The 22,432-nt window shown below is 38.2% G+C and overlaps 1 long non-coding RNA gene across 1 annotated transcript in view; it reads left to right on the forward strand.

Moving 5' to 3' along the window:
• The window catches only part of LOC103148763 (uncharacterized), a 32,398-nt gene extending 23,323 nt beyond the window's left edge, over positions 1-9,075 (forward strand). Inside the window, exons 3-5 of the long non-coding RNA XR_477393.2 lie at positions 4,861-4,929; positions 5,512-5,697; positions 7,352-9,075. This is a non-coding gene — a long non-coding RNA (uncharacterized LOC103148763). The remainder of the gene's footprint in view (positions 1-4,860; positions 4,930-5,511; positions 5,698-7,351) is intronic.
• The last annotated feature ends 13,357 nt before the right edge of the window (positions 9,076-22,432 follow it).

Here is a 22,432-nt window from a genome sequence, read left to right on the forward strand (position 1 = left end):
ATCATATTCTATATATGTTTACATTTTTGATGGTCTCGTGGAACCAACAGTGGGAAAAATGTTATTTTTATTATAATATCATTACTTTTTCAAACTTTTTTTTCATTTTACCTAAAACATTGACAGCCTGTGACACATTTGGTGTGTTATTTTGTCTGATTGCTCACTAATTTTCTCTACATCACAAAGTATACGGAGATTAAATCAATTGGACTGTATTATAATTTGGATTAAATATTTGAACCCCAGTTTGACTGCCTGGTTGGCTTGTTTGAATTTGATGTAGAAATGTAATTGACTTGTAACATTTGTTTCTGTGCTTTTTAGCTGAATTGAGTATATTTGTTATTAAATACCATTAAGAATGATTCCAATGAATTTCCACTCTTGCAGTTATGTGAAGTTGCTGTATATTCAGCTGTTAGACTCGGCTTAAATGTCCAACTTGTCAGAATTTGCGATTTTTTTCAAGTATAGTTTATCTAAATTGTTAATTTAGCCCTGATGTACTTTTGCCTTCAGTCTAGATGTTTACAGGATGAGTCAGAGGAACCCAGATGTTCAAATCAAACCTTGAATAAAAGAGTTGGACTAGAAAAATCACAAACCAAGATACAAAGGCTGCAGCACAGTCAGAAGGTGTAGCGATGACGAGAACGGAGCTGAATCAGGCTGCAAACGAGCAGCGCTGCGGTTCGTCAGAGTCGTCAGGGTCCCACGGGGAGGTGACTGAGCTTCACTTCTTAACCCGTTAACCGTCTTGCTGGTGACTTCCTGTCTCTTTGCCATCCTCTGTGACTTCAGGGCCAGTGGGAGGCAAACGCAGAGCCGTGGATGAAAAGGCTGAAAGAGGTTCAAACCCAGCATGTTACCCAACATCCAGCTTGCCCTTTTTTCACCTTCCTCTCCTCTCAGCCCCCGTGGTTCTGCATCCAGCTGTTGAATCACAGACGAACAACGGCTGATCAGAGTTGACAGCCTGTCTTTTTGCGAGCCTGTCTGACTGCCCCTGGCTGTGCCGAATGTGCGGACTGTCGCATACTAATGTTGAGGTCAAGGGTCGTAAAAGCACAAAACGCGTGACTTCCGGAGGGAATGGCAAGATTCGTAAGAGCGGTTGGAACTGGACGTGCGCACATTCTACTTCGAAACAACAAACTGGAAAGAGAAACGCTACCTCCTAAATCTAACGTCAGTAAAAGATGGAGGGAATATTGATATGATGATCTTTAAAGGAGGATGTTATAGTTGTACTTTGAAGAAAGCAAATGTATATTCATCATAGACAGGAATGTCATCTTATTTTTGACATTTAACGTTTTCAGGGTTAAATATTTCTATCTGCTTATTTTAACAAACAGCTGGAATTGTGCGTATCTATTTTTCTAATTTCTCTACTTCACAAAGGCTGAAAATGTTATGTGAAATAAATTGGTTTAATGCCACTAATATTTGGTTTAACATGTCCAAGCAAATATTTACAAAATGAGCGCCGTATACTTAACTCACCCTCAGATAAGAAAACTTTTGCATATTTTTCTGTCTCCAAATATAATAAGACTTGGTTTTGGGAAAGCGATTTCTAAAAGTTAATTTTAATCTGACTTTCCATCCAACAACTGGTTTTATTGTGTGTTTAGGATCAGTTTTATCCATCCATTTGTTGATTTATGATTAAAAATTGGAAGTTGTTCTTATTCTGCGTTTTCTGTGTGATTTTTATGCTTGAAAGCTTCACATTGACTCGTCCCAACAGACATGTTTTTCAAAATAAGATCAGTTTTATTCTATTAAGAACATCTGTATGTTTGATTTCAGCTTCACGGTGTTAATTTTTGAGCAAAGATGTGTGTTTTTCATGTTTGAATATTGTTCAAATGGTAATCGGGAATTATTTTATTCATTACTTTCAGGTAGTGTTTTTTTTTTTAGTAGTGGTAATATAAAAACCAGCAGATGTACTTGAGTTTTTTCCCCTTTTGAGATTGCTTTAGTGATTCTCACATTGCAGTGTGAGCTGTTGACTTTTGGTGCTTTGTGGACGGTTTGATCCAATCCTGACTTTTATTTTTAACAGCTGACATGCCGGCGAACAGAACAGGTGTTTTCTCTCGTCTGTGTTCTGGGCTGACTTTTTATTTTTTTATTTTTATTTTTTTTGAGTTTTGGAATATTTGGCTCTTCAGAAGCAGTTGTTTGCATATGCTTAACTCCAGAGTGGGTTTTTCACATCTGACTTATCCTCTGTGAACACTGCGTGCCCAACAGTCGCCTCGATAAGTACCCGATGTTTCCTGCAATTTCCTTCTTGAACTCTAATAGAAGTGGGGGATGTTGACGTGATGATGCTGTGAGTCAGAATCACGGCCTTGTATAATCACTTCGAAAAACATAACATTAACAGGTGGGCATGTTCCTGTGAAGCACAAGCAGAATCACAAATTGTACATAATTTGCCAGGAGAGGAAATCAGGTGATAATGACACTCTTTGTTAAATAATAATTTTTTTTTTTTACATCAGACATCTAAGAAATACAGAAGAGGACGAGGGTTTCTGAAGAAACAAATCTGACAGATTTTCTCTCTAAATTTCAACATTTTTCTCTGCATTTCGACATTTTTTATAAAAAAAAAAAAAAATTCCTTGGTGGTTGTTTTTTAACCTTTGCAAATTTTTTTAAATCTGTGAAGCTTAAATATTGTGAAAACTTTATGACTAAACTCTTAGACACCAAGCAGGGAAAAAGAAGAATGGATGTAAGAGACGGTGTAACATTTAGATCATTTGAATGTTTTAGAAAATAATGACTACATTTGCTTTGTTAGATAGAGAGAGTACAAAGTAAAGGTACCTAAACACTTTAGGTTATTGAAGATGATCAATAAAATCAATATAATTTCTTTAAAAGGCAGTCTGACTGAATCGTAGGTCTTTGTGAATTTTCAGGAATCCGCAGCCCACAGGTGGGCTCCATCGCCAAAGTGATGCTGAATGTTTAAACACATATAGATTGGTTAGGAGAGGGGAAACATTGTGTAGATGGCCAAAGAGGCGTCATGTGGAGAAGACGTTCAGAGTGACGTTCAGCTTTTATGATGCGATGCTGCCCAACGGTGAGCGTGACGCCATACTGATCAAGATGCATTTGGTTTCAGGAAACTGAAGCTGGGCTGGAAGTAAAACACTGTATTTTCCAGACATTTACTCTGACAGCCAGCTGCATATCTATATCATACATATATAATTTAAAAGCTTTTTCATTTGCATCGAATTGGTTTGTCACTGAGAGTTTATCTCCCACCCCCATTTCATCTCCAGTCTTGTTTCGCTCTAATGGTGACAGCTGATATCGGTTGCAATCGCATGTAAAAGCTGCCGAGTTTCAGACGGCTGCAATTATCAGTCACGCTTTTCATAAGTGCTCCTGTCACTTTCATGGTGGCAGGAAATGTTCGATGATAAATCGAAGTGTTCCTCTGAAACTGCGGCTCTGGTTTGTCAGGTCTTATTGGTAACTTTTGATTTCAGGTTCTCAGGGAGGAGCGCTGAAGGTCGGCGCGTCTGTTTAGCTCCAGCAGGATTTGATCCATTTTGAGTGGCTCGTGCCCTTTTTCTAAGTGCACTGCAAACGTGTGCTTCCCCTCGAATGAGAGGGGATTTCATCGCTGATCAATTTAATTGTCCGAAGCATTTTCAAGCAATCTGTAAAAAGGTCAGAACATAAAAACTCATTTGAAGGTTTTCTTTTTTTCTTTAAATTGCTTTATAGAGATTGTGAAACATCATTTATCTTTTTGAATACATTTCGATTCAACATAAAAATGTAAAGCTGTGCTTCAACAATGCCCGTTTAATTGAGTCTGTGTGAACAGGTGCAGACATCCTCCAGCTAACTAGAAAAATCACCCGTCAGAGCGATTTTGTTTTGCTGCTTTTCTGCACATTGGCTCGCTGATGTTGTCATGATTGGAATTGACACCTGGCATATTTTTTTTCAACACAGCCTGCAGGAGATTTTGGGTCGAATTTTCCGTCTTATGCTGCCGCAAAATCTAGTGGCATATTAAAGGCTGAGACACATTGTGTTTTCTGTTTACTTTCTGTGGCCTCCAGGTTTCTTTAGAGGCCACAGGAGCTCCATTGGAGTGAAAATTACATCTGGGATTGTCTTAACAAACATCCGGCAAGCACAAAGAGCCAATCTTATTCAGCAGCTTGCAGGTTTATAAACATGAGTTTACTCAAAATCATTTCATACACTGAAGAACTTCTCAGTAGCTTCTTTTTAATGTTCAACTAAGAAGCTGTAAAGTCTTAGATATCTGCATTTTGTGATTCATGTTGGTGGGTTTATATGAGCATATATTATCCATCAAGTGGTTCTACACGGAGAGCCATTTCAGCCAAAATTAAATAAACAAATAAGGTAATTATTGGAAAGAAGATGAATAAAGAGGACAATTAATTATATGCTTACTTATTTCTTCATTTATTTAACTCTGGCTGAAGTGGCTCTCCATATTTTCATGCTTCTTTCTGCTTCTGTCCTCACTGAAAAAGGTATTTTGCTAAATATTTAGCTCTGTGAAAGCACGGAAAATACTTGCATTTTTAGAAATGCTTTCCTCCTCCTTAAAGATTTTTAAGGAGTTATTTTCACATGTTCACATGAATCTATTTCTATTGAAGTCAAATATTGTCTTTGAAATGAGAGTAAATTGTAAACAGGCTTGCTGGAATCTATCCTGTCTAAAATGATTTTTTATTGCTGGTAAACTGAGCAGTACGCCACACCTTCTGCATCCAGATGTACTGTTTTTCATTTGTTAACCTTTTTTTTTTTTGTTTCAAACTACAGCCCAAGATGAAACATGAAATTCAAGAAAGCACCGCCTGTCAGAGAGCCTACCATCAGCTGCCATCATAGGTGAAATGACTCATTACTATCACTGCAGAGGCTGTGGGTGGGAACAGCGGGGTAATGGTGCACACCCTGTGTCCCAGATCCACATTTGGAAAAGTGCTTGCCCTCAGCTTTGCATCAATGTGCTTGAAAAGATCAGGTTCATGCGACACGTCATGTTGCTGCATTAAAAGGCCAAAGTGTTTACAGGCAATCAGATGGAGTCAGGACAGGTTTAGCATCAGGGCATGATCTCAGACTGCTCAAAAGTGCTACCAGAAATCTCTGATTTGTTTAGGCAACGATCATGTCTGTGCAGAGCGAAGGAAGCTGAATTTAAAAGAACCTCTTTTTAAAATGAGTCACACAGTTGGGTGCAGAGCCCTCCAATTCGACCACCGGAAAGGTTTGGTCATCACACCATCAAGCTCTTCATTTTGGACACATGGCGCTCTTAAACTCAAACGGCAAATTTATTGATTTCCTGCATTTAAATATAAGCAACATCAAACATATTCATGCTGTGGTGAATTTCAGTATTTTTGCAAATGTATGTCCTAGTTTGTTTTTGGTTGTTTTTAACAGTGATCAACCCTCTGTTTGCAGTAGTAGCGCCGTCTGGTTCAACACGTTAAAGCAAATATCGAAGCACGATTTTCTGCTGCTCTTTGTGTGCAATTGAGGTCACATCCAGGCTGCGAATGGTGCTGAAGAGCCATGGGGTGCATGCACATTACATGTGCTTACAGTCCTTTTGATGGGGTGGATTTCTGAGCCACAGTGCGTTGAAAGGTAATCATAAAAATAAATAAATAAATTTCCCTTTTTGCCAACAGTGATCATTCCAGGTTGGCTCTGTGTGTGATTTTATTTGCAGGGATTGTTACATCAGGGTGCTTCATCATGTGGAGATAGTTTAGATTGGACAGGATGACAGTATGCTGCTGCACTATCAAGTCTACTGTTGTTGGAAAATCTTACTTTGACTACTCACTTGAGGAATTACCACACACTTTTACTGTCAGATTTCTTTAAACAAAACAGTTATTTATCAGTCTTCCTTGTTCTCACTTGAACTTAACGGAAGAAAAATGTGATAATTTGTAGAAATCGTCGACATCAGCAGGTGAAGGAGATCTTATCTTATTTTATCTTGAAGTTATATATATTTTTTCTAACCAGCAGGGACACTCATCTTCTTTTATTGCTGTCCATCAGAAAAATCTCTCACATTTTTAATGACTCATTTGTTTATATCTGTAGATCATGAGGGCAGCATGAAATCTGCCTTGAGATTTGCAGTGTTTGCTATGAGAACTGGGGAATTAAAAATAGTTTTCTTTCATTGACTAAAAATTGAGTTTAGTTCTGGGTTTTTGGTTTGCATTTGCAGTTGAAGTTTTACATTTATTTAGCTTGTTTAAGTATAAACATTGAAGGCTCAGATACTGGAGGTGTTGTAGCATTGCTGATGTAAACCTGCCTTGGTCTCTGTTGTGCTGCAGCTTCTTCTTGATAGCGATGATGGTGGACAAGTGGTTTTCCTGAAATGCTAAGTAATTTCTCCACCATTAACACATTTAGCAGCGAGTACATGAGCATGATTGACAGGAGTGTTAAGACACTCCTCCTGGCTCTGATTGGTTGATTTTGACCAGTTGCATTCTTCAGTTGGCAATAGTAGCAGTAGGAGAAAATGTAGGAGTTTGATCTTTTTCTTACTGTCACCACATAGTGGCAGTTTTAACAAATATATAAGAACATTTTTTTAAATAAAAGTTACATACTCCATCTTTACTAATCGAAACACTTAATTTTATCCTTTACATTACTGCTGAGAAAACGTAATAATATCTCAGAACTGCAGCGTTGTTCTCAGCTTTACCAAAACCCTGTAAAATGTTAAGAAGCTTTTGTTTTTCCTTTTGTTCATCTCCCTTTGTTTTTGCTTGACACTTTCATTACCTGCGATAAGTTAGAAATGAGCAGCGTTTGTTCAACAGGGTGAGTTTTTATGAGTTTCTTTGTGACTCTCTTGGCTGATGCAGCTACTTTAATAACACTTTATCAGGACATGGTGATGTGGAAACCCATAAAAGCACATTGTTCGATAGATGCATCTTCCCGGCAGCGTTGTGCAGAGTGATGGTGAAACATCCACTCGGCAGATAGATAACCTTACGTATACAAGTTATGGCAAAGTAAACGCAGGATTCTTGAGTTGTCTTGGAGCTAAAGTCAAGTGTGACGGGTCTCCATATCATTGCGTTGCATTTAAAATATTTTTTTTTTTTTATGTCACTCTGCTGTACTTACTAGTTGCCTAGAAACGATATCAGATGAATGCTGGGTTTTATCTTGTCACACTCCTAATTTCCTGTGGACTCTCCCCGCTCTCTCTCTCTCTCTCTCTCTCTCTCTCTCCTGTGGCTGCTGTGCCCGAGAGGTTGGAGATGAAAAGAAGAAAAGAGCGTTGTGTGCGTCGCCTAAGACAACAGTGCAGTCTGGCAGAGTGGAGAGCCCTCTAATGACTGAGTAAACAAATGCTCAACATATGGAGGCCTCAATCGCCAGGAGCACCACCTCCTCTGCAAACACAGCTCACATGTCACACTGCGATTCGGGATGTGTTTTGACGTTCGGATTCAAAAAGCTGCTTCTAAAACACACATTTTGAAGAAACACGACCACTCAAGCACGGAGCCGAATTGTCCCAGTCCTCTCATCGGCGTCGTTAGCACAGCGAGCGGTTTCTTTTTCTCATTGTCTTCCTCTGGGTGAAGTCCATTTTCTTCCGTTTCGCCAGAACTGCACCATGAATACCATTTACACCCCGGTCTAAGATGAATAGGCATTGCAATTTGAAATCTAGTCAAAGATGAGCAGATAGCGGAGGCTGCTTTCAGAGAGGACGACCGAGGCTGTGCTGAATGAAGACTTGGGTGATAAAAGCAGAATAATGGTTTTTCAGCTTCACTGCCTCCTCAGCATCAGCAGAAGGAACTGAAATTCATCCACTGCTGCCAGATATTGTTCCACTTTCCAGAGAAAATGAAGAACATCTTCGAGAAAATGACAGCATTTTCCACACTGAATAAAAAAGTACATTTTCTTTCATGTTTTACAAACATGACTATTTTTGTTTTTTAGGTGAATTAAATGTATGACGATCACAAAATGATGAATTGAGAGCTGATTTGTATGTAAACTGATAAAGGCGGCCCTGCTATAATCTGCGGTTTCCTTAAGATAAGAAAGTATCTCTTTATCAGAGGAAACAAAACTTCTTATCTCATTGAAACAAGATAATTTTTTCTACGGAGATTATGGTTTCTTTTGAGGTACCAACATGATTATGGTGTAGTCATTGGCTGCTTTGTCTTTCATATGGCTTGATTTTATCAGTATTGCTGTGTATCAGACATGAATACGGTGGGAAAATGGATGTGTGATCGTTTTTGTTGTCATTTTGGTAATTAATCATGTGATGGAGTGCTTTGGAGCTGCTGTGGGGCTGCTGACATTTCCATGGCCAGCTCCTTATTGATCTATCCAAACTTTTGCATCGTATAGTGTGTACAGCACATTTTAACGCACACACATCATTTACACATGAAGGCAGGGGCTTGTTCTCACGGCCTTCCTCATAATTTAGGGACCCAGTTTAAGATCGCTCTGCTTGTATTTAAGTCTTAATGGTTGGAAACGTCGTATTTGTATGAATTGTTTTTGCTCCGTCCAGAGGAACAACCTCTTGTTTCACAAAACTGTTCTAAAATACAAACCAAATACTTGTTCTTTTTGTCAAATGGGATTTATATGCAAAGTACACTTGGTCCACAGAAGGATCCTACAAACACTTGTTTTTCTCAAAAGCCATGTCTTTTTGATTGTGCAGTGCCTGAAGAACCTCTCGGATCCTGATTTTTGCATTTAAATTGCAAATGTTTGAGCGCTACATCAGCTTGCACGTCCTTTGTAATTGTCTGTACCTGTGCGACAATCTAGTACATTGTTTTGTAATTGCTCCTATCCCAAATGTAACAGCAGAGATGAATGGGGTTTATTTTACCTAACAGCTACTGCAGCTTTCCTACTTCAGCAGAATATCGGAATATAGCTCCTGCGCTACATTCTAGTTATTAAACATGAACAATCACACCTGCTTCAAAAAACATCTACTAGCCTTTTTCATGCTCTTTACCTGTGCAAACGTTAAAAAACAAGGCTTCTTCTTTTACTTAAACTTTAAATTAAATGTGTCACATCTATGTCTGCATGCATGTCCATTTGCAGATGTTAATATCCCCCTCAGTCAAAACACAAACTGTTTTCAACTCTTATATTCGCCCTCCTTACCGCCTCAGTGCCGGTATCATAATTACTGTGTTCCCTACATGAGGAAGCTGCTTTCATCCATAAAAGGTTATTAAATCATGGCTGTGGAAATATCAAGCAGCCTGTTGATTATGCATTCTGCTCAGCTGCCTGTGTTTCGATCCATGCAGACGTCTTTAGCAGTGTGAGTGTTTATGTTCCTCCACTCGTGACCTCTACCGGCATTTCTGCTCATTATGTCCACAGGGATCTGCATCCTTTTCATTTGCACAATTTTTCATTTGCGGGTGTGCAAAATGGATAATATGCCCAATATATTAAAAACAGAAATTTAGCCTCAACGACATGTTTAGAGAGAGAGAAGGAAGCTCGTTTGTATTCCAAGTTGCATTTTAACCACCCGAATGAAAGCTGTGGCTTTCATAAAATTGCTTTTTGTATTTTAAGTTAGATGGTTAAATGATAATGATTGTGCTGATGCAACTGGCTCAAATTTAAATGAGGTATACAAGCAAATTTAAAGCAAAACCTGAATATATTTATGCGTACTAGAGGACAAAATATTCTCTGATACTAACTAATCGACAAACATTTTCTGAAAGCTGATGGGAGTTGTTGTGCAGTGAGGAAAAGGGCGAAATAATGTTTCTGCTGGTGTCACAAAAAAGTCAGATTCTGTTTTACTTATCAAATCTGAAACAGTGAAATTGCAGTTTTTGCTTTATAAATTACTTTAAGTAATAAAAAAAGAAACCCCAAATTACAACTTGTTTATGATTAACTGTTCCTAATCATCACCACCTTCATAAACTTCAGTCATTTTTCTTTTAATTTGTATTTGTAGGGCAGATTTGCTGATCAATCTCTGCTCTGACTAGAATTTGCTGTTTTTTTTTTGTGGAAAACTGCAATTCTTTATTTTATAAATTTCAGGATTTATTTGTGAGGCTGGTGTTAAGGGGGTAACACTTTATTTGAAGGGGGGTGAATAAGACTGTCATGACACTGTCATAAACATGACATAACTCCTGTCATGAACATGAATAAGCCTTCATGAATATTTATGACTGTTGTCATAATTTACCGAAGGAAATCATTACTGTTTAAACTTTACCTTTAATAACATAAAGTTACCTCATTTTTAAAGTGCAATCAGTAATACTTTTATAACAAATTTATACCAGTAATGATTTCTTGGTTAATGTCAAGTCGTCATAACAAAGACATTTTGAATAATGTCAACTTTGTATTAAGTGTGTCATAATTTACCGAATGACGCTTTATGACAACAGTCATAAATATTCATGAAGGCTTATTCATGTTCACGACATGTGTCATGTCAAATTTATTCACCCCCCTTCAAATAAAGTGTTACCATTAAGGGTAATGGGAAATTCCCAGTGGTTTTGGCTGAAAATCAATGTGTATTGTAACTTTTCTCTGTTTGGAGCTCAAATGTCCTGCAACAGCAAATGCACCATGCTGGAAAGAGCACACTGCCTTGATTGGGCTGACTTTCACCTGTGCTTGTCATACACAACAAGCACAGAAAATGCAGGATACAGTTTGATGTCTTGGGAAAAAAAATAATAAAACACTTGCAGCAAAACTAGACGTTTTCGTGCTCTGGAGAACAAACCGTTTTAAGTGAAACTGAACTGGAAACTTGCCACTGGTTGAGCTGTTGGGTCAAGAAAAAATGGAGTTCCTGGTGAGTTAACTCTGCCATTGTTTCCTCTTTTTCTCTTAACCTCTGCTCGAAAGCCATGAAACCACAGAAACAAGCTAAACGCCAGAGTTTCTCATCCCACCATTGTCACTTCTCGAGTCCTGCTTGCAAAGAAGCTGACAGCTACCTCTCCCAAGTGCCGACAGTGACATGCATTGCTCTGATAGACTCAGGAAATCAGCACATTGTTGCAATCAAAGACCTGCGCGGTGAAGCTGAGGTTTAAATGTGTCCAAGCGATTCCACGGACGTCGTCCTCCCCCGGCGGCCGCTGTGACGGGCCTTTTAATTGCCTCATTCAGATAACATGTCATGGCAGGGCCGAGTCAGCGAGGTGACATCTGCTAATCATCTGTTGATCGCCTGTTCACACATTCGCCTGGCTGATCGGGGGTCTGTTTGTCTCTTGGTACCCCGGACTCTCGCTCGCCGTCTGTCCGTATCCATGTCTTTCATTTGCACGCTTCCCTCAGTCGTGGGAATGAAAAGATGTGTAACTGCTGCGGCTCGGTCCCTCTCCAATTTCACTCCCAACATCACTTTGTATTTCTGCTTCACACTGACTTCGCCCTGCCAGAGAGTAAATCACTGCACGTTTTATTACTGATCTCATTCCCTTCACCTGACGGATATTAAGTGCAATCTGCTGCTTTTTTGGATAAAGTGACCCTGTTGTAATAATGGTTGTATTTTATGAGAAAATTAATCTCATTTTCATAATTTCAAGTTTTTCATTACCTTTTTATTTGGCTTGTGTTTTTTGTTTGTATTTAATCCAGTAAAATCAATAATGCAGGTGAAATCGACTGTCAAAGGAAATGATGCAAAGCCTAAATTTTAGTTTTGTTGTAGAAGTCAGACATTTCAGGCTTTCTGTTTCTAGTTATTACTTTCAGCGATTGCTGTATTATCATGTTCTAATGTTAACCTCTGTAATTGATCCATTATTTCCCATTTCTAAAGAACGACAATTTGTTTGCTGCTATTCATTGCTGACAGTTTGTTTCTAATTTGCTTTTATGTCTAATTATATGGGAAGCAATGCAGCGCATTGTGTAGATTACCGTTTGTCTGGGTTAGGGTTTCTGTTTATGGTCAGCAGAGAAGCATTTGGTTTAAATTCAGTTTGCCCCTTCACCCAGTCATATATGCATTGCTTACCTGCATGGTGCAATTTATATTTTTTCTACCCTAATCTTTCAGGGACCGTTTGTAAATAAAACTATATATCAAATCGAACTAATCATTACAATATTAAAGAAATGCCTGCATGGGCTATTTGGTAGATTCCAAGTTTCAAATATGCTAATTCTACATGCCAATCATATATTTGGTCACTTGGATTGATATTGGAGGTTTTTTCCCAGAACCTGCGCCAAGCCCAAACCTGCTTCAGGGATTTTATATCCCCTCTGGCCTGGGAATGCCTTGGAGTCCTCTAGAATAAACTACAGTGTGTTGGTGCTCTAGGAATATCTGGGGTTGCATTTCAGACAGATACAGAAGATGATGGATGGACTTTCCCTTCTCTTGTTGTCTGTTGGTAAAATAATCAGCCTGCTGCAGGCTGGCTATGTTAATAAGCAACCAGACTAATTGAGCTACTAACATGAGAGAGAAAAGATTTTGTAATCTTGGAAATTAGAATTATATTTGGATGTTAATTTTATGTCCAGATAACTTCAAGTGTCTCACTTTTATGGCATCACATCTACATTTATTTTTCTGATTTAACTTTAGACGGTGAAGGAAAAAAAGGGTGTGCCTTTTTATTAGGTGTATGCAACATTCTGGTTTCAACTGTATTTATAAAAATGGCTTTTTTTATACGCCAGAGCGATGCATGATAAAAGTTCTGCAGAAACCGTTGTAAACCCAGTTTCCCTCTGCTTTCATTATTCCTGTTGGTGCTGTTTCTCCTTTATTATTTTTTTACTCTAATTTTAACAACCCACAGGGGCTTAAAAATATGTGATTACCTGAGTGCACCAACATCAGCACTGCTGAAAAGAAAAAATAAAAAGATGTGTAACTGTGTAGCTCAGAGTTTCTGGTTTGTTTCTACACACGTATGCATGTGTGCTGTACTGTTAAAGCTCAGAGGGATGCTTTGAGACATAAAGCAGGGAAATAAATGTTTGTACACTAAGGAGACATGATTTAGGCATGTGCATCAAGGTATTCAAAAGATTAAGTCATGTTGGTCTAGCTTCTTGTGTAATGTTTTTAATTTTGATTTTAATACTGTGATATTTTTTTTGTTGGAGTTTCAGACGTATTTCTGTTTTTCACAGTAGACCACAAACCTGCTTGAGGCGACGACGTGGCCAAACAGATTAGGCTTCATCACATGCTCTCTTTTGCTTTGTCTCTGCATGTGGCAACATTTTCTGAATCAGATTGGTACAACCTAAATAAGGTCAAGCAGCTTGACCAAATGGGCATTTGTGTGGTGTACTTTACAAAAAGCTGTTGCTGGTATCGTAAATATTGATTGAGTTGGGATCCAAATCTGTAGTTTCTATCTCTAATCTTTATTATAACATTTCCCCTGAAATTCATTTATCTGAAGAAACTCTTCTGTCCTTCCCAAGAAAACATCTGGAGATAAAACCCACAGTATGCAACACTGAACGAATCCCTGTTTTTCTACAATATGGTGCTGAATATAATATAACATGAATTTGTCAAGACAGCTTTAAATCACCAAAAGAAAGTCTGACTGCTTTAAAGAAATGATGCATGAAACAAGCAAATTCAGCCCTTGAAGTGAACCTGGTCTGAGTGTTAACTAAAACTTTTCCATCTTCAACTTATAATATTGTCACAAAAGTCGCTTTAAAATGCAAAGAAAAAGCAGCTTCGATGGTTAAACCGGTTTTTTGCACTGACTGTAACATCAGCCTCATAATGCAGTTTATCTGCTGAGTCCTGTTGTGCTCTGCAGCTCATGGTTTGAATATGGTTATTCTTCACAGTACACAAGATAACAGGATGTTGTGTGAGGGAATTTTCATTTATTGTCCTCACAGCTCAAAGGCGAAAAAAAAAATATTTAGCAACTCAAACATCTGAGGTTGAGACTTTGTGATATTTGTGATGCGTCCCATTTTAAAACATATTTGCTTCTGGAATTCTAGCATGTATAAATAGGTTATTTTCACTCACATCTGGGCTTTTAGCGTCTCATACGACCATTAGTCATCGGCTGATGTCGTATTCATGTTGGTCATAAGTACAGCACCTCCCAAACCCTCGACTAATCATAATCTCCTGGTGGGTACCGTCTTCTCCATCTGTTCCACCATTAGTTTTGCCTGTGCTTGGCTCCCGCTCAGCTACAGATGCTAATATGGCAGTGATGAGGTTAGATACATCGGCCCTAGCTGCACCTGTAACTACACATAGACGGATGACAACTATCACTGAAAGACGTCCATCATCGTTCCCCGCTGGCCTTTGCTGGAGGTAAAAAAGCATCAGGAGTCTGTAATTGGCAATCAGGGACAACTGGAGTGGTTCAGTGATGAACTGCTACAGAGACTGGAAGTTGACACAGGGTTGTATTGTGTGATTTCTTTGAAGAAGGGTTCCATCTACGTTTTTTGACCATATTGATTAGTAGTTACTTTTTTTGCTTTTTGTCACAAAACTGACTTCTGACTCTGAACTAGCATTATAAAGACCGGTGCATCTCTTTCAGCTTGCAGCTCGTCTCTGGATATGTTCAGTTCGCCTCGTTAGGAAGTCCTATTATCCGTGTTCTCCAAACTTTTTCTTTTAAAGTAGTAAACATTCTACTTGCAAAACAACAAAGCCTAAATCTTGGCGTTAAATATTAAAGTCGGTTGCCAACATGCCTTCTGCTGGAGTTGTTGTTGGCGAGTGTTTCTATGGAAGCAAGGATGTTGTTTTTATTCACTGCTTTGATTCTCCGTGAAACAATTATCCTTATTAGAGGAAAATATACAATGGCCAACTGGCCTTCAGGTGATTAGGTTGTTTCATTGTATTTTATACATTAAATTGTTTGGAAACGGTTGCTGCTTTCCAAAAAATCCTATTGGCAGCAATGATGTTAAACCAAAATAAACAAAGTGGGTCTTTAAGGAATAATGTTGCTTATCAGGCTTCGCTGCTACTTAATTGCAAACAGATTAAGATAGTTATACAAGTGATTACAAATTTTGAATTCTTGGTTGTGAAAAGAAAATATGCATTTTATATCAGGAATACTTTAAAAATGTGTTTTAATGATCTTTTAATGTTTTTCTTTGGTCTTTGCCTGCCCCTCTACAGTTGTGTAGCCATTTGGTTTTTAAGTTTTTATTGTTGTTCAGTTACTACTGAGCTATGATTTATTCATGCATAAAGGTAAAACTTATTATTGGCTGCAAGAACGTTTCACCCAGTTGATCTGAAACCACCATTTTTCTTTCTTTCTCTTTTCCACTTCAGATAGAGTTCACCACAACTTTTCACTGATGCCCCGTTTCTGCTTAGCAACACTTTTCATGGGTCTGTGCTATTTGTAAATACAACATTCAGATTTTCAGTAAATAAGTTTAGCTTAAAATGTATAAAATCGTGAAATAAACCACTGGGAAATTAACACAATGTATCGAGGTTTACTTTTAATGATATTCCAATTTTTGGAGATGACCAATTTTAAGTCAGGACCAGCATTTGTTTTCAATCCTAACCACATTTTTTAGCTCCTGTTTCTTTCCAAATCCGCCCTTTTGGTTGTCAAAATCTATCATTTGATTTTAAACCAAATCAAAAAACTAATTAAACCAGATCAAACATTTTTATTAAACCAGATCAAAAATCTAAACTTTTGTGTTTGAGGAGCATAAATGATAAAGTGAAGTTGCCGCTGAGGACCATGGTACGTTGGTTCATTAACACCTGCAGAGTTCAGCAGCTTTTTTGCAGCAGCATTTTCTGCTAGACAGTTGTAGTAACCTCATTAAACCATAATTTGTTGGGCAAAACATTACCTTTCAACATATAACAAACCATCCATCCATTTTGTTTACACTCTTGTCCCTTAGTGGGGTCGGGAGGTGCTGGTGCCTCTCCAGCTAACGTTCTGGGCGAGGGGTGGGGTCACCCTGGACAGGTTGCCAGTCTGTTGCAGGGCAACACAGAGACACACAACCATGCATGCACACACTCACACCTAGGGGCAATTTGAAGAAGCCAATTAACCTGACAGTCATGTTTTTGGACTGTGGGAGGAAACTGGAGAAAACCCTCGCATGCACAGGGAGAACATGCAAACTCCATGCAGAAAGAGCGGGGCCGGGAATCAAACCCAGAACCTTCTTGCTGCAAGGCAACAGCTCTACCAACTGCGCCACTGTGCAGCCCCACATAACAAACCATTCGGTAAATAAACAACACATCTATTCTGATTTATCAAACTGATTTTAATTGTGTTTCCCAATCACTCTGGTTAAAGAAAGCTGTGGCCAGCAGAAGAAGAGTTGTTAAAATTAAGTATTAAACACTTCCTGTAAAGTGAGTCAGTGTTTAACTTTTTTTTAAACCCCCAAAAACAAAAGCTTTAAATTCTCCACATCTGTAAAATGTAGGAATAAGAGATGAAGAGCTTAAATGTTTATGCAAAGTCAGCTCTTAATCACATTGTTCTCCTCCTGAAACTCCATATGAAACTAATATTTCAGAGGAGTTATTATCCAGTTTTCCAATTAAACCAGAAATTATGTGTATGTGAGAGAGAGGGAGCTCGTGGAACTGCTGCCATGCAGATGCTTATCTGACTCTTATTGGCGCTATGGGTTTCCACGAACTGCCTCTAAAATACAATGAGGGTCTCCTTATTGATTCAGTTTAACCAGGAGATGCATAAAGAACAGTTTCCTGCTTCTCTGCAGGGTTTATCTGCATGTTTTTAGTATGATTTTAACAAGCTACCAATTTAAAGATTCAGCACATCACATTTCTTCAATAAGCTGCAGTGAATTGAAGCAAATGCGCTCTATGTGTTTGTTTCTATCTAAAAAAGAAACAGCACCACAGCTAAACAGAAAAAAACAGGATGTGCAGTTTGAGGTGAAATTAAAATCTTTATATTGGATTTAACCCTTTCATGCAGGAATTGTAATCCTTTGTGTCAGGATTTTTTTTTCCAATTTTTTTTTATTTTCTTAAGGCATAAAAAAAGGCTGGAAGAAAAATTTTGTAAAATATTTTTTTATTTTACTTTAGGTGCTCAATTGTAATTTTCTCCAAATACAAAGTTGTTTGAAAAATACATCAGTAGTATTGTTCCTTAGGGGCTATCAGGTGTCACAGTATTAGTTCTACCTGCCAGAATCGCCTACAGTAGAAGGAGGGACCGGGTCGGTTGGCATGCTCTTGTCTGTCGGCCATATTTGATTTAACAAAAATAATTTATTGCATCTGCAGCTGATGTCCAGTAGTTGATAGTGTATTTTATAATGCATTAGTGTCCACTTCAGTGGTCTGTGTGCATTTATAACATAAAAATCCACAAGAAGCGCAAGAAAATGGCTGTTAGACAGCTGCCCACTGTAGTGGCCACTATGCATGAAAGGGTTAATCAGCTTTGATGCTTTGACCTAACAGTGCTGAATCAACTGAAGTCAAGACAGGGTTGCATTATACATGTAAAAAGACAAAGCCATCAGGGCTGCTATGCATCGGCAGTTGTGCTGCAGCCTGTTGGCAGGCTGATGTACAGATGGAGCTCCATGTTTTTCTTAAACAGTGTTTGGGAGCCTGAAGCGGCTCCAGGGCCAGCCATCATCTTGAGCCAGAGCATCAAACTGATCTCTGCTTGTTTTCCTATAGTCTCGTTTTCAAGGTCTTCCAAATACTCTCATCAAGCCAGCATTATGCACGTGCAGGAGTTATTAGTTTGAAAACTTTTAGCAGGCAAAACAAGTAAAATATTTTCTGTGTGCTTTAATTCACAGTTAATGGATTTAATTGTTGGATATTGCAGAAAGAAAGTTGTTTGATGCACACCACAATTAAAATGTTATACACAACATTAAGATCCAGTCTTCTTCCTAGAGGTGTCTGCATTTACCTCTTGTCTTTGTTTCCATGATGTGTGTGTAATAATAATCTGAAATTCTGAGTTTTCGCTCAGATTGTCGCCTAATTTACTGTTGAATCCAATATACAGCTATGATATCACATCCACCTGATGTGCAACAGAGACTTTTTTCCAAATATTTTCTGTGTGGTGCATTTTGAAGACACCATATTGTTTTCACAACAAAAAAAGAAAACTGAAAGCACGCAGGGCTCAGGATGGACTCAAAAAATGATGAAATTTGGTGAAAATAAACAATTTCACGTGAAAACAAACCCTCCTCCACACTGCCAGCAGTGCAAATGGACATTCTACTTTTACTGATCAAATAGACAATAGAAAATAATATTTTCAACATTTATTTAAACTCTAAAACTCACACAGAAAGATATTGTGAAATGTTACAGTGTGATAAAGACGTGGTGCGCATTTATAAACAGAGAAGAATAAAACCTCCCAATTTAAATCGTGCCTTTCTAGGAACTGTTATTTGGACTTGCCAATGAGTCGCCGCACATGATTATTTGTCAATTTCCAGGAAATGAGTGACATGATTGTGCCACGCTTTTACCATTGCTGGAAAACAGGAGCAGAAATTTCAACGATTTGAAAAGAAAGCTTCAAGAATGAGCTGAAAGCATGACTTGTGATTTTGATCAGTAAAGGATAATTTAAGTGAAACAGGTTATCCTAACCAACCTGATCCTTTGTGGAAAAATCTATTTATTAAATCATCAGTTAATCTAGTGAAGTTTCTTTAGACGCACCTTCAAGCTTCGTTTCCTGCAACCTGTGAATACTTTATTATTCATTTTTTAAATCTAAAGCCCTTTCCGAGGGGATTTATTTTTAAAACGCTTTCATTTGATGTAACAAAGCATTTTAAAAACTGTAGTGTAGCAGTCTACTTGATGGATTGCCACTGCTGCTTTCTGTTCTAGAAATCATAATAATGAAGCCGTTTTTAATTTGTTTCTCCAGTTCTAACTTTGTACAGATTCCTCTCCCATTTCATTTGACATTTGGTCTCGATCTTTTAATGAGCCTTTTAATGAGTCACTAATAACAACACTTTATTTTAAAACAAATGCTACATAAAAAAAGAAATTAAAACATCAGAATTGCCACAGGAAACAAACTATACCAAGTTAGTTAAAATACATAATGTAAGATAAAGTGAAATAATAAAAATACAAACATTCAGATATTGAAAACCTTAAGTTTCAAGAGATCCATCCAAAAATATCCACATAAACAAATCAGATTTAACTTTTCTGATCATTGCTAATGATTCTACCTCTGATTGTTTTACTTTAGATTATTGAATAAATATTGACAGCAGAGTTTCATGTTCTCAAAATCTGATAATCTCTCAAACATCATTTGAAACGTCTAGGCAGATATTACAGAGTAACAAAGCTCTGGTGCTTTACACTTCAAAAGCCTTCATAGATTAGCTGTCACTCATCTGACAGCCGGCAGCAGAGAGCCTCTTCAGCCCGTCTGTGACGGCACACTTAGCAACCCGGCAACTCTTCACACAAATCTTGCAAAAGTACATCTCAAATTCAGATGAAATCTTCTCTTTTCTAGATTCACAAATCTTCATCTGCAAATTACAAGCTGGAATTGTTCAGACTTCATCAGGCAGACGGCTTGCAGCCCATTTAAACATCAAGCGTCTGCTTCAAGTCCAATAAGTCACAGCAGGAGAGCCCATCATTTAAAGCTGTGAAACAGTTTGTTGTAATTTGAGCTAATTACTGCTGTTGCTTTGACTATTCATGAGCTCCTCGGGCGTGGAGGATGGTGAAGTCCTACCACGCCTACATGGGTCACGCAGCAGTCCAAGTGCTGCTCAGGTTGCAGAAGATGCTAATTTAGCTCAATCATAAACACCTTTTAGCTCGAAATGAGTGGAAGTGGGTGGGAATGAACCAGTAAGTTTCATTATTATTGTGCAGAACAGAAAGTTAAAGCATGCAGCTTTATTTGAAGTTAGATTCCTGCCGACTCCATTGAAAATGGAGGGAAGATTTGGACCAGAAATGGCAGAAATGTCAGTTATACACTTTTTTTCTGGTTCTCATTTCTTTCTTTAAACTTTAAAATTCTCTTCTTCATCTCCTTCTTCCGTCATCACATCTTGTTCTTCCCTGCACCTTCCTCACGTTTGACGGCGAGAGCTTCAGGATTTTATTAGCCATCATTCATAGCAGGCCTGGGAGGCTATAAAGAACAGACAATCTGATGGAGAGATAATGGTGCTTTATGATAGATCCCTGCTAATGAAATGCCACTGACTGTAATGAGATCAGTGAAAAGTGAGCTTTTGACCCCCTGTAAAGGGCAGGCGGCATGTTCAGAATATCCACTAAGCATTGATGCTCTTGACATCTCAGATTTCGACTCCTATGCTCTTCCTCCAGCGTTTTCCACTTTCTCCTACTTTTTTCCCCTCTTATTTTGGGGGATTCAGAATATCCGAATTGAGCTGCTGCACAACACAGATCACATCATGCAAAATGCTCAAACAGTGGAAATGCCAAAATGCTAATGCTAACATTTACCAGTGACTCTGAGGTGGGGCTGTTCAAACAGCAGGAGGTGTGTAAGGTCAAGAAGAGGATTACTGATTCACACTGCGCCTCAGAGGTCCACACGTCTATGTGGACCTGTGAACACAGTGATCCTGACAGCAGCACAGACGGCTTCAGATTATTAGCTTGGTTACGCCACTTTGCAACGTATCAGTCACCATGAGCGTTAATTATCAGTTGCTAAAATAGCTCAGCTTATGTTTTCCCATTCTTTAAGTATTGTTCACATGTTATCAAATATATTTACAAAATGTTTTGCATCTGTTTATTTCTAAACCTCGACGATAAAATCTGCTCCAGGACTTGTTGCCAGTTCTCTGCTTATATTAAAAAGAAATTTATGTGAAATTCATGCCTGTTCCTTTGTAAACATGTAAATTGTAGCCAGAAACTAAATTTGTGAGATTTAGTCAGACTGCCACTGTTTGCAATAGACAAAATATTAACCATGTTCTGGAACCTGACGGTGATTTTGACTCAAGAAGGGAAGTGAAAAAAGATAAGGAAAGTCACAGCATATTTAATCTGTCTTCCGCTATAAGTTGGTTGATGTGTCTAATACTTAAATAAAATGATAAAACTATGGATAGGAAAAGGAAAGAGCACACTTTCACTTGTCTTAAAATGTGCTACTTTTATGAAAATGTTTGGGAACAATATTAGGAGAAAATTTAATTTAACAAATAGTAGGACTAGTTAAAAAGATCTTAATCTAGAAGAATTTTGTGGCTACAATGAAATTAAACACAATCTGATTTTATAGATCTAACTTGACTATCTCTAATGCAGGGGAAGTTTAATAATTTTTTATAAATAAGGAGGAAAGACAGGTGATCTTTCCACTGTCTGCTGCAGATACTGACTACTTTACAATGCTCCACAGAACTCCATTTGAAAAAGTAAAATTTTTACATCAGAAGTTACCGTCTGGTTAATAACAAATTTAATAATATGCCAAATAAGATGGGATTAAAATGTAAAAAAATACATTTTTAATACCCGAGTGGCGTCTACATCTACAGGTCTGCTAGACTGGCATGACCATGATTTAACTCAAAGAAATGTAAATCTGTACTGAAAATCTATGAATAAGAAAGAACAGCATTCTCATAACAAAATGTCTTTTTCCTTGAATTGAAACTTTCTGCTGTTAGCCTGCAATTTTCTTTCCCTGCATCCTTAGCCGTCAATCTCCCCTGTCCGTTCTCATTTCTGTCCACTTTTCCTGTCTGTCAGAAAGTCGAGTGGTTTCTGTGACGGCAAGCACATTTGAGTGCTGTCATCTTCTTCCTCCTCCTCATCGTCCTGTGGAGCTCAGCGGCACGTTGGAGTCCCTGCAGAGGGTCAGAGGTGGAACAAAGACTTACACAGCTGCAGCACAATTCAGACGGGGCTCTTACAATGTAGTTGTCAAGTTTCCATTTGCACCTTTGCCGCCACTCACTCAGTTTCATTTTCATCTCCGCTGTCATTCCTGCAGATATCACAGCATGCTCGCACATAAAGATAAGTGTAAGGGGGAAATATTTTACACTGTATTATGGTTTTACAGTTTCTTTTTTTATTTCAGAGGAGTTTCTTGTGACTTTTCACAATATTTTCAGCCCTTTTGCAGACTTCTAAAAATCCAGTCCACATTTATGAGAAATGTCTTCATCTCCTGTGAACAGACGAAAGGAGGATAAAACCCCTTTCAGTTTTTTTTGTTTTTTTTTTCATTATTGTCAAGAAGTCTCTTCTGTAGCTAATCTCCTTTTGGAAATGATC

Source organism: Poecilia formosa, unplaced genomic scaffold, assembly GCF_000485575.1.
Source record: "Poecilia formosa unplaced genomic scaffold, Poecilia_formosa-5.1.2 Scaffold212, whole genome shotgun sequence".
Lineage (NCBI taxonomy): Eukaryota > Metazoa > Chordata > Actinopteri > Cyprinodontiformes > Poeciliidae > Poecilia > Poecilia formosa.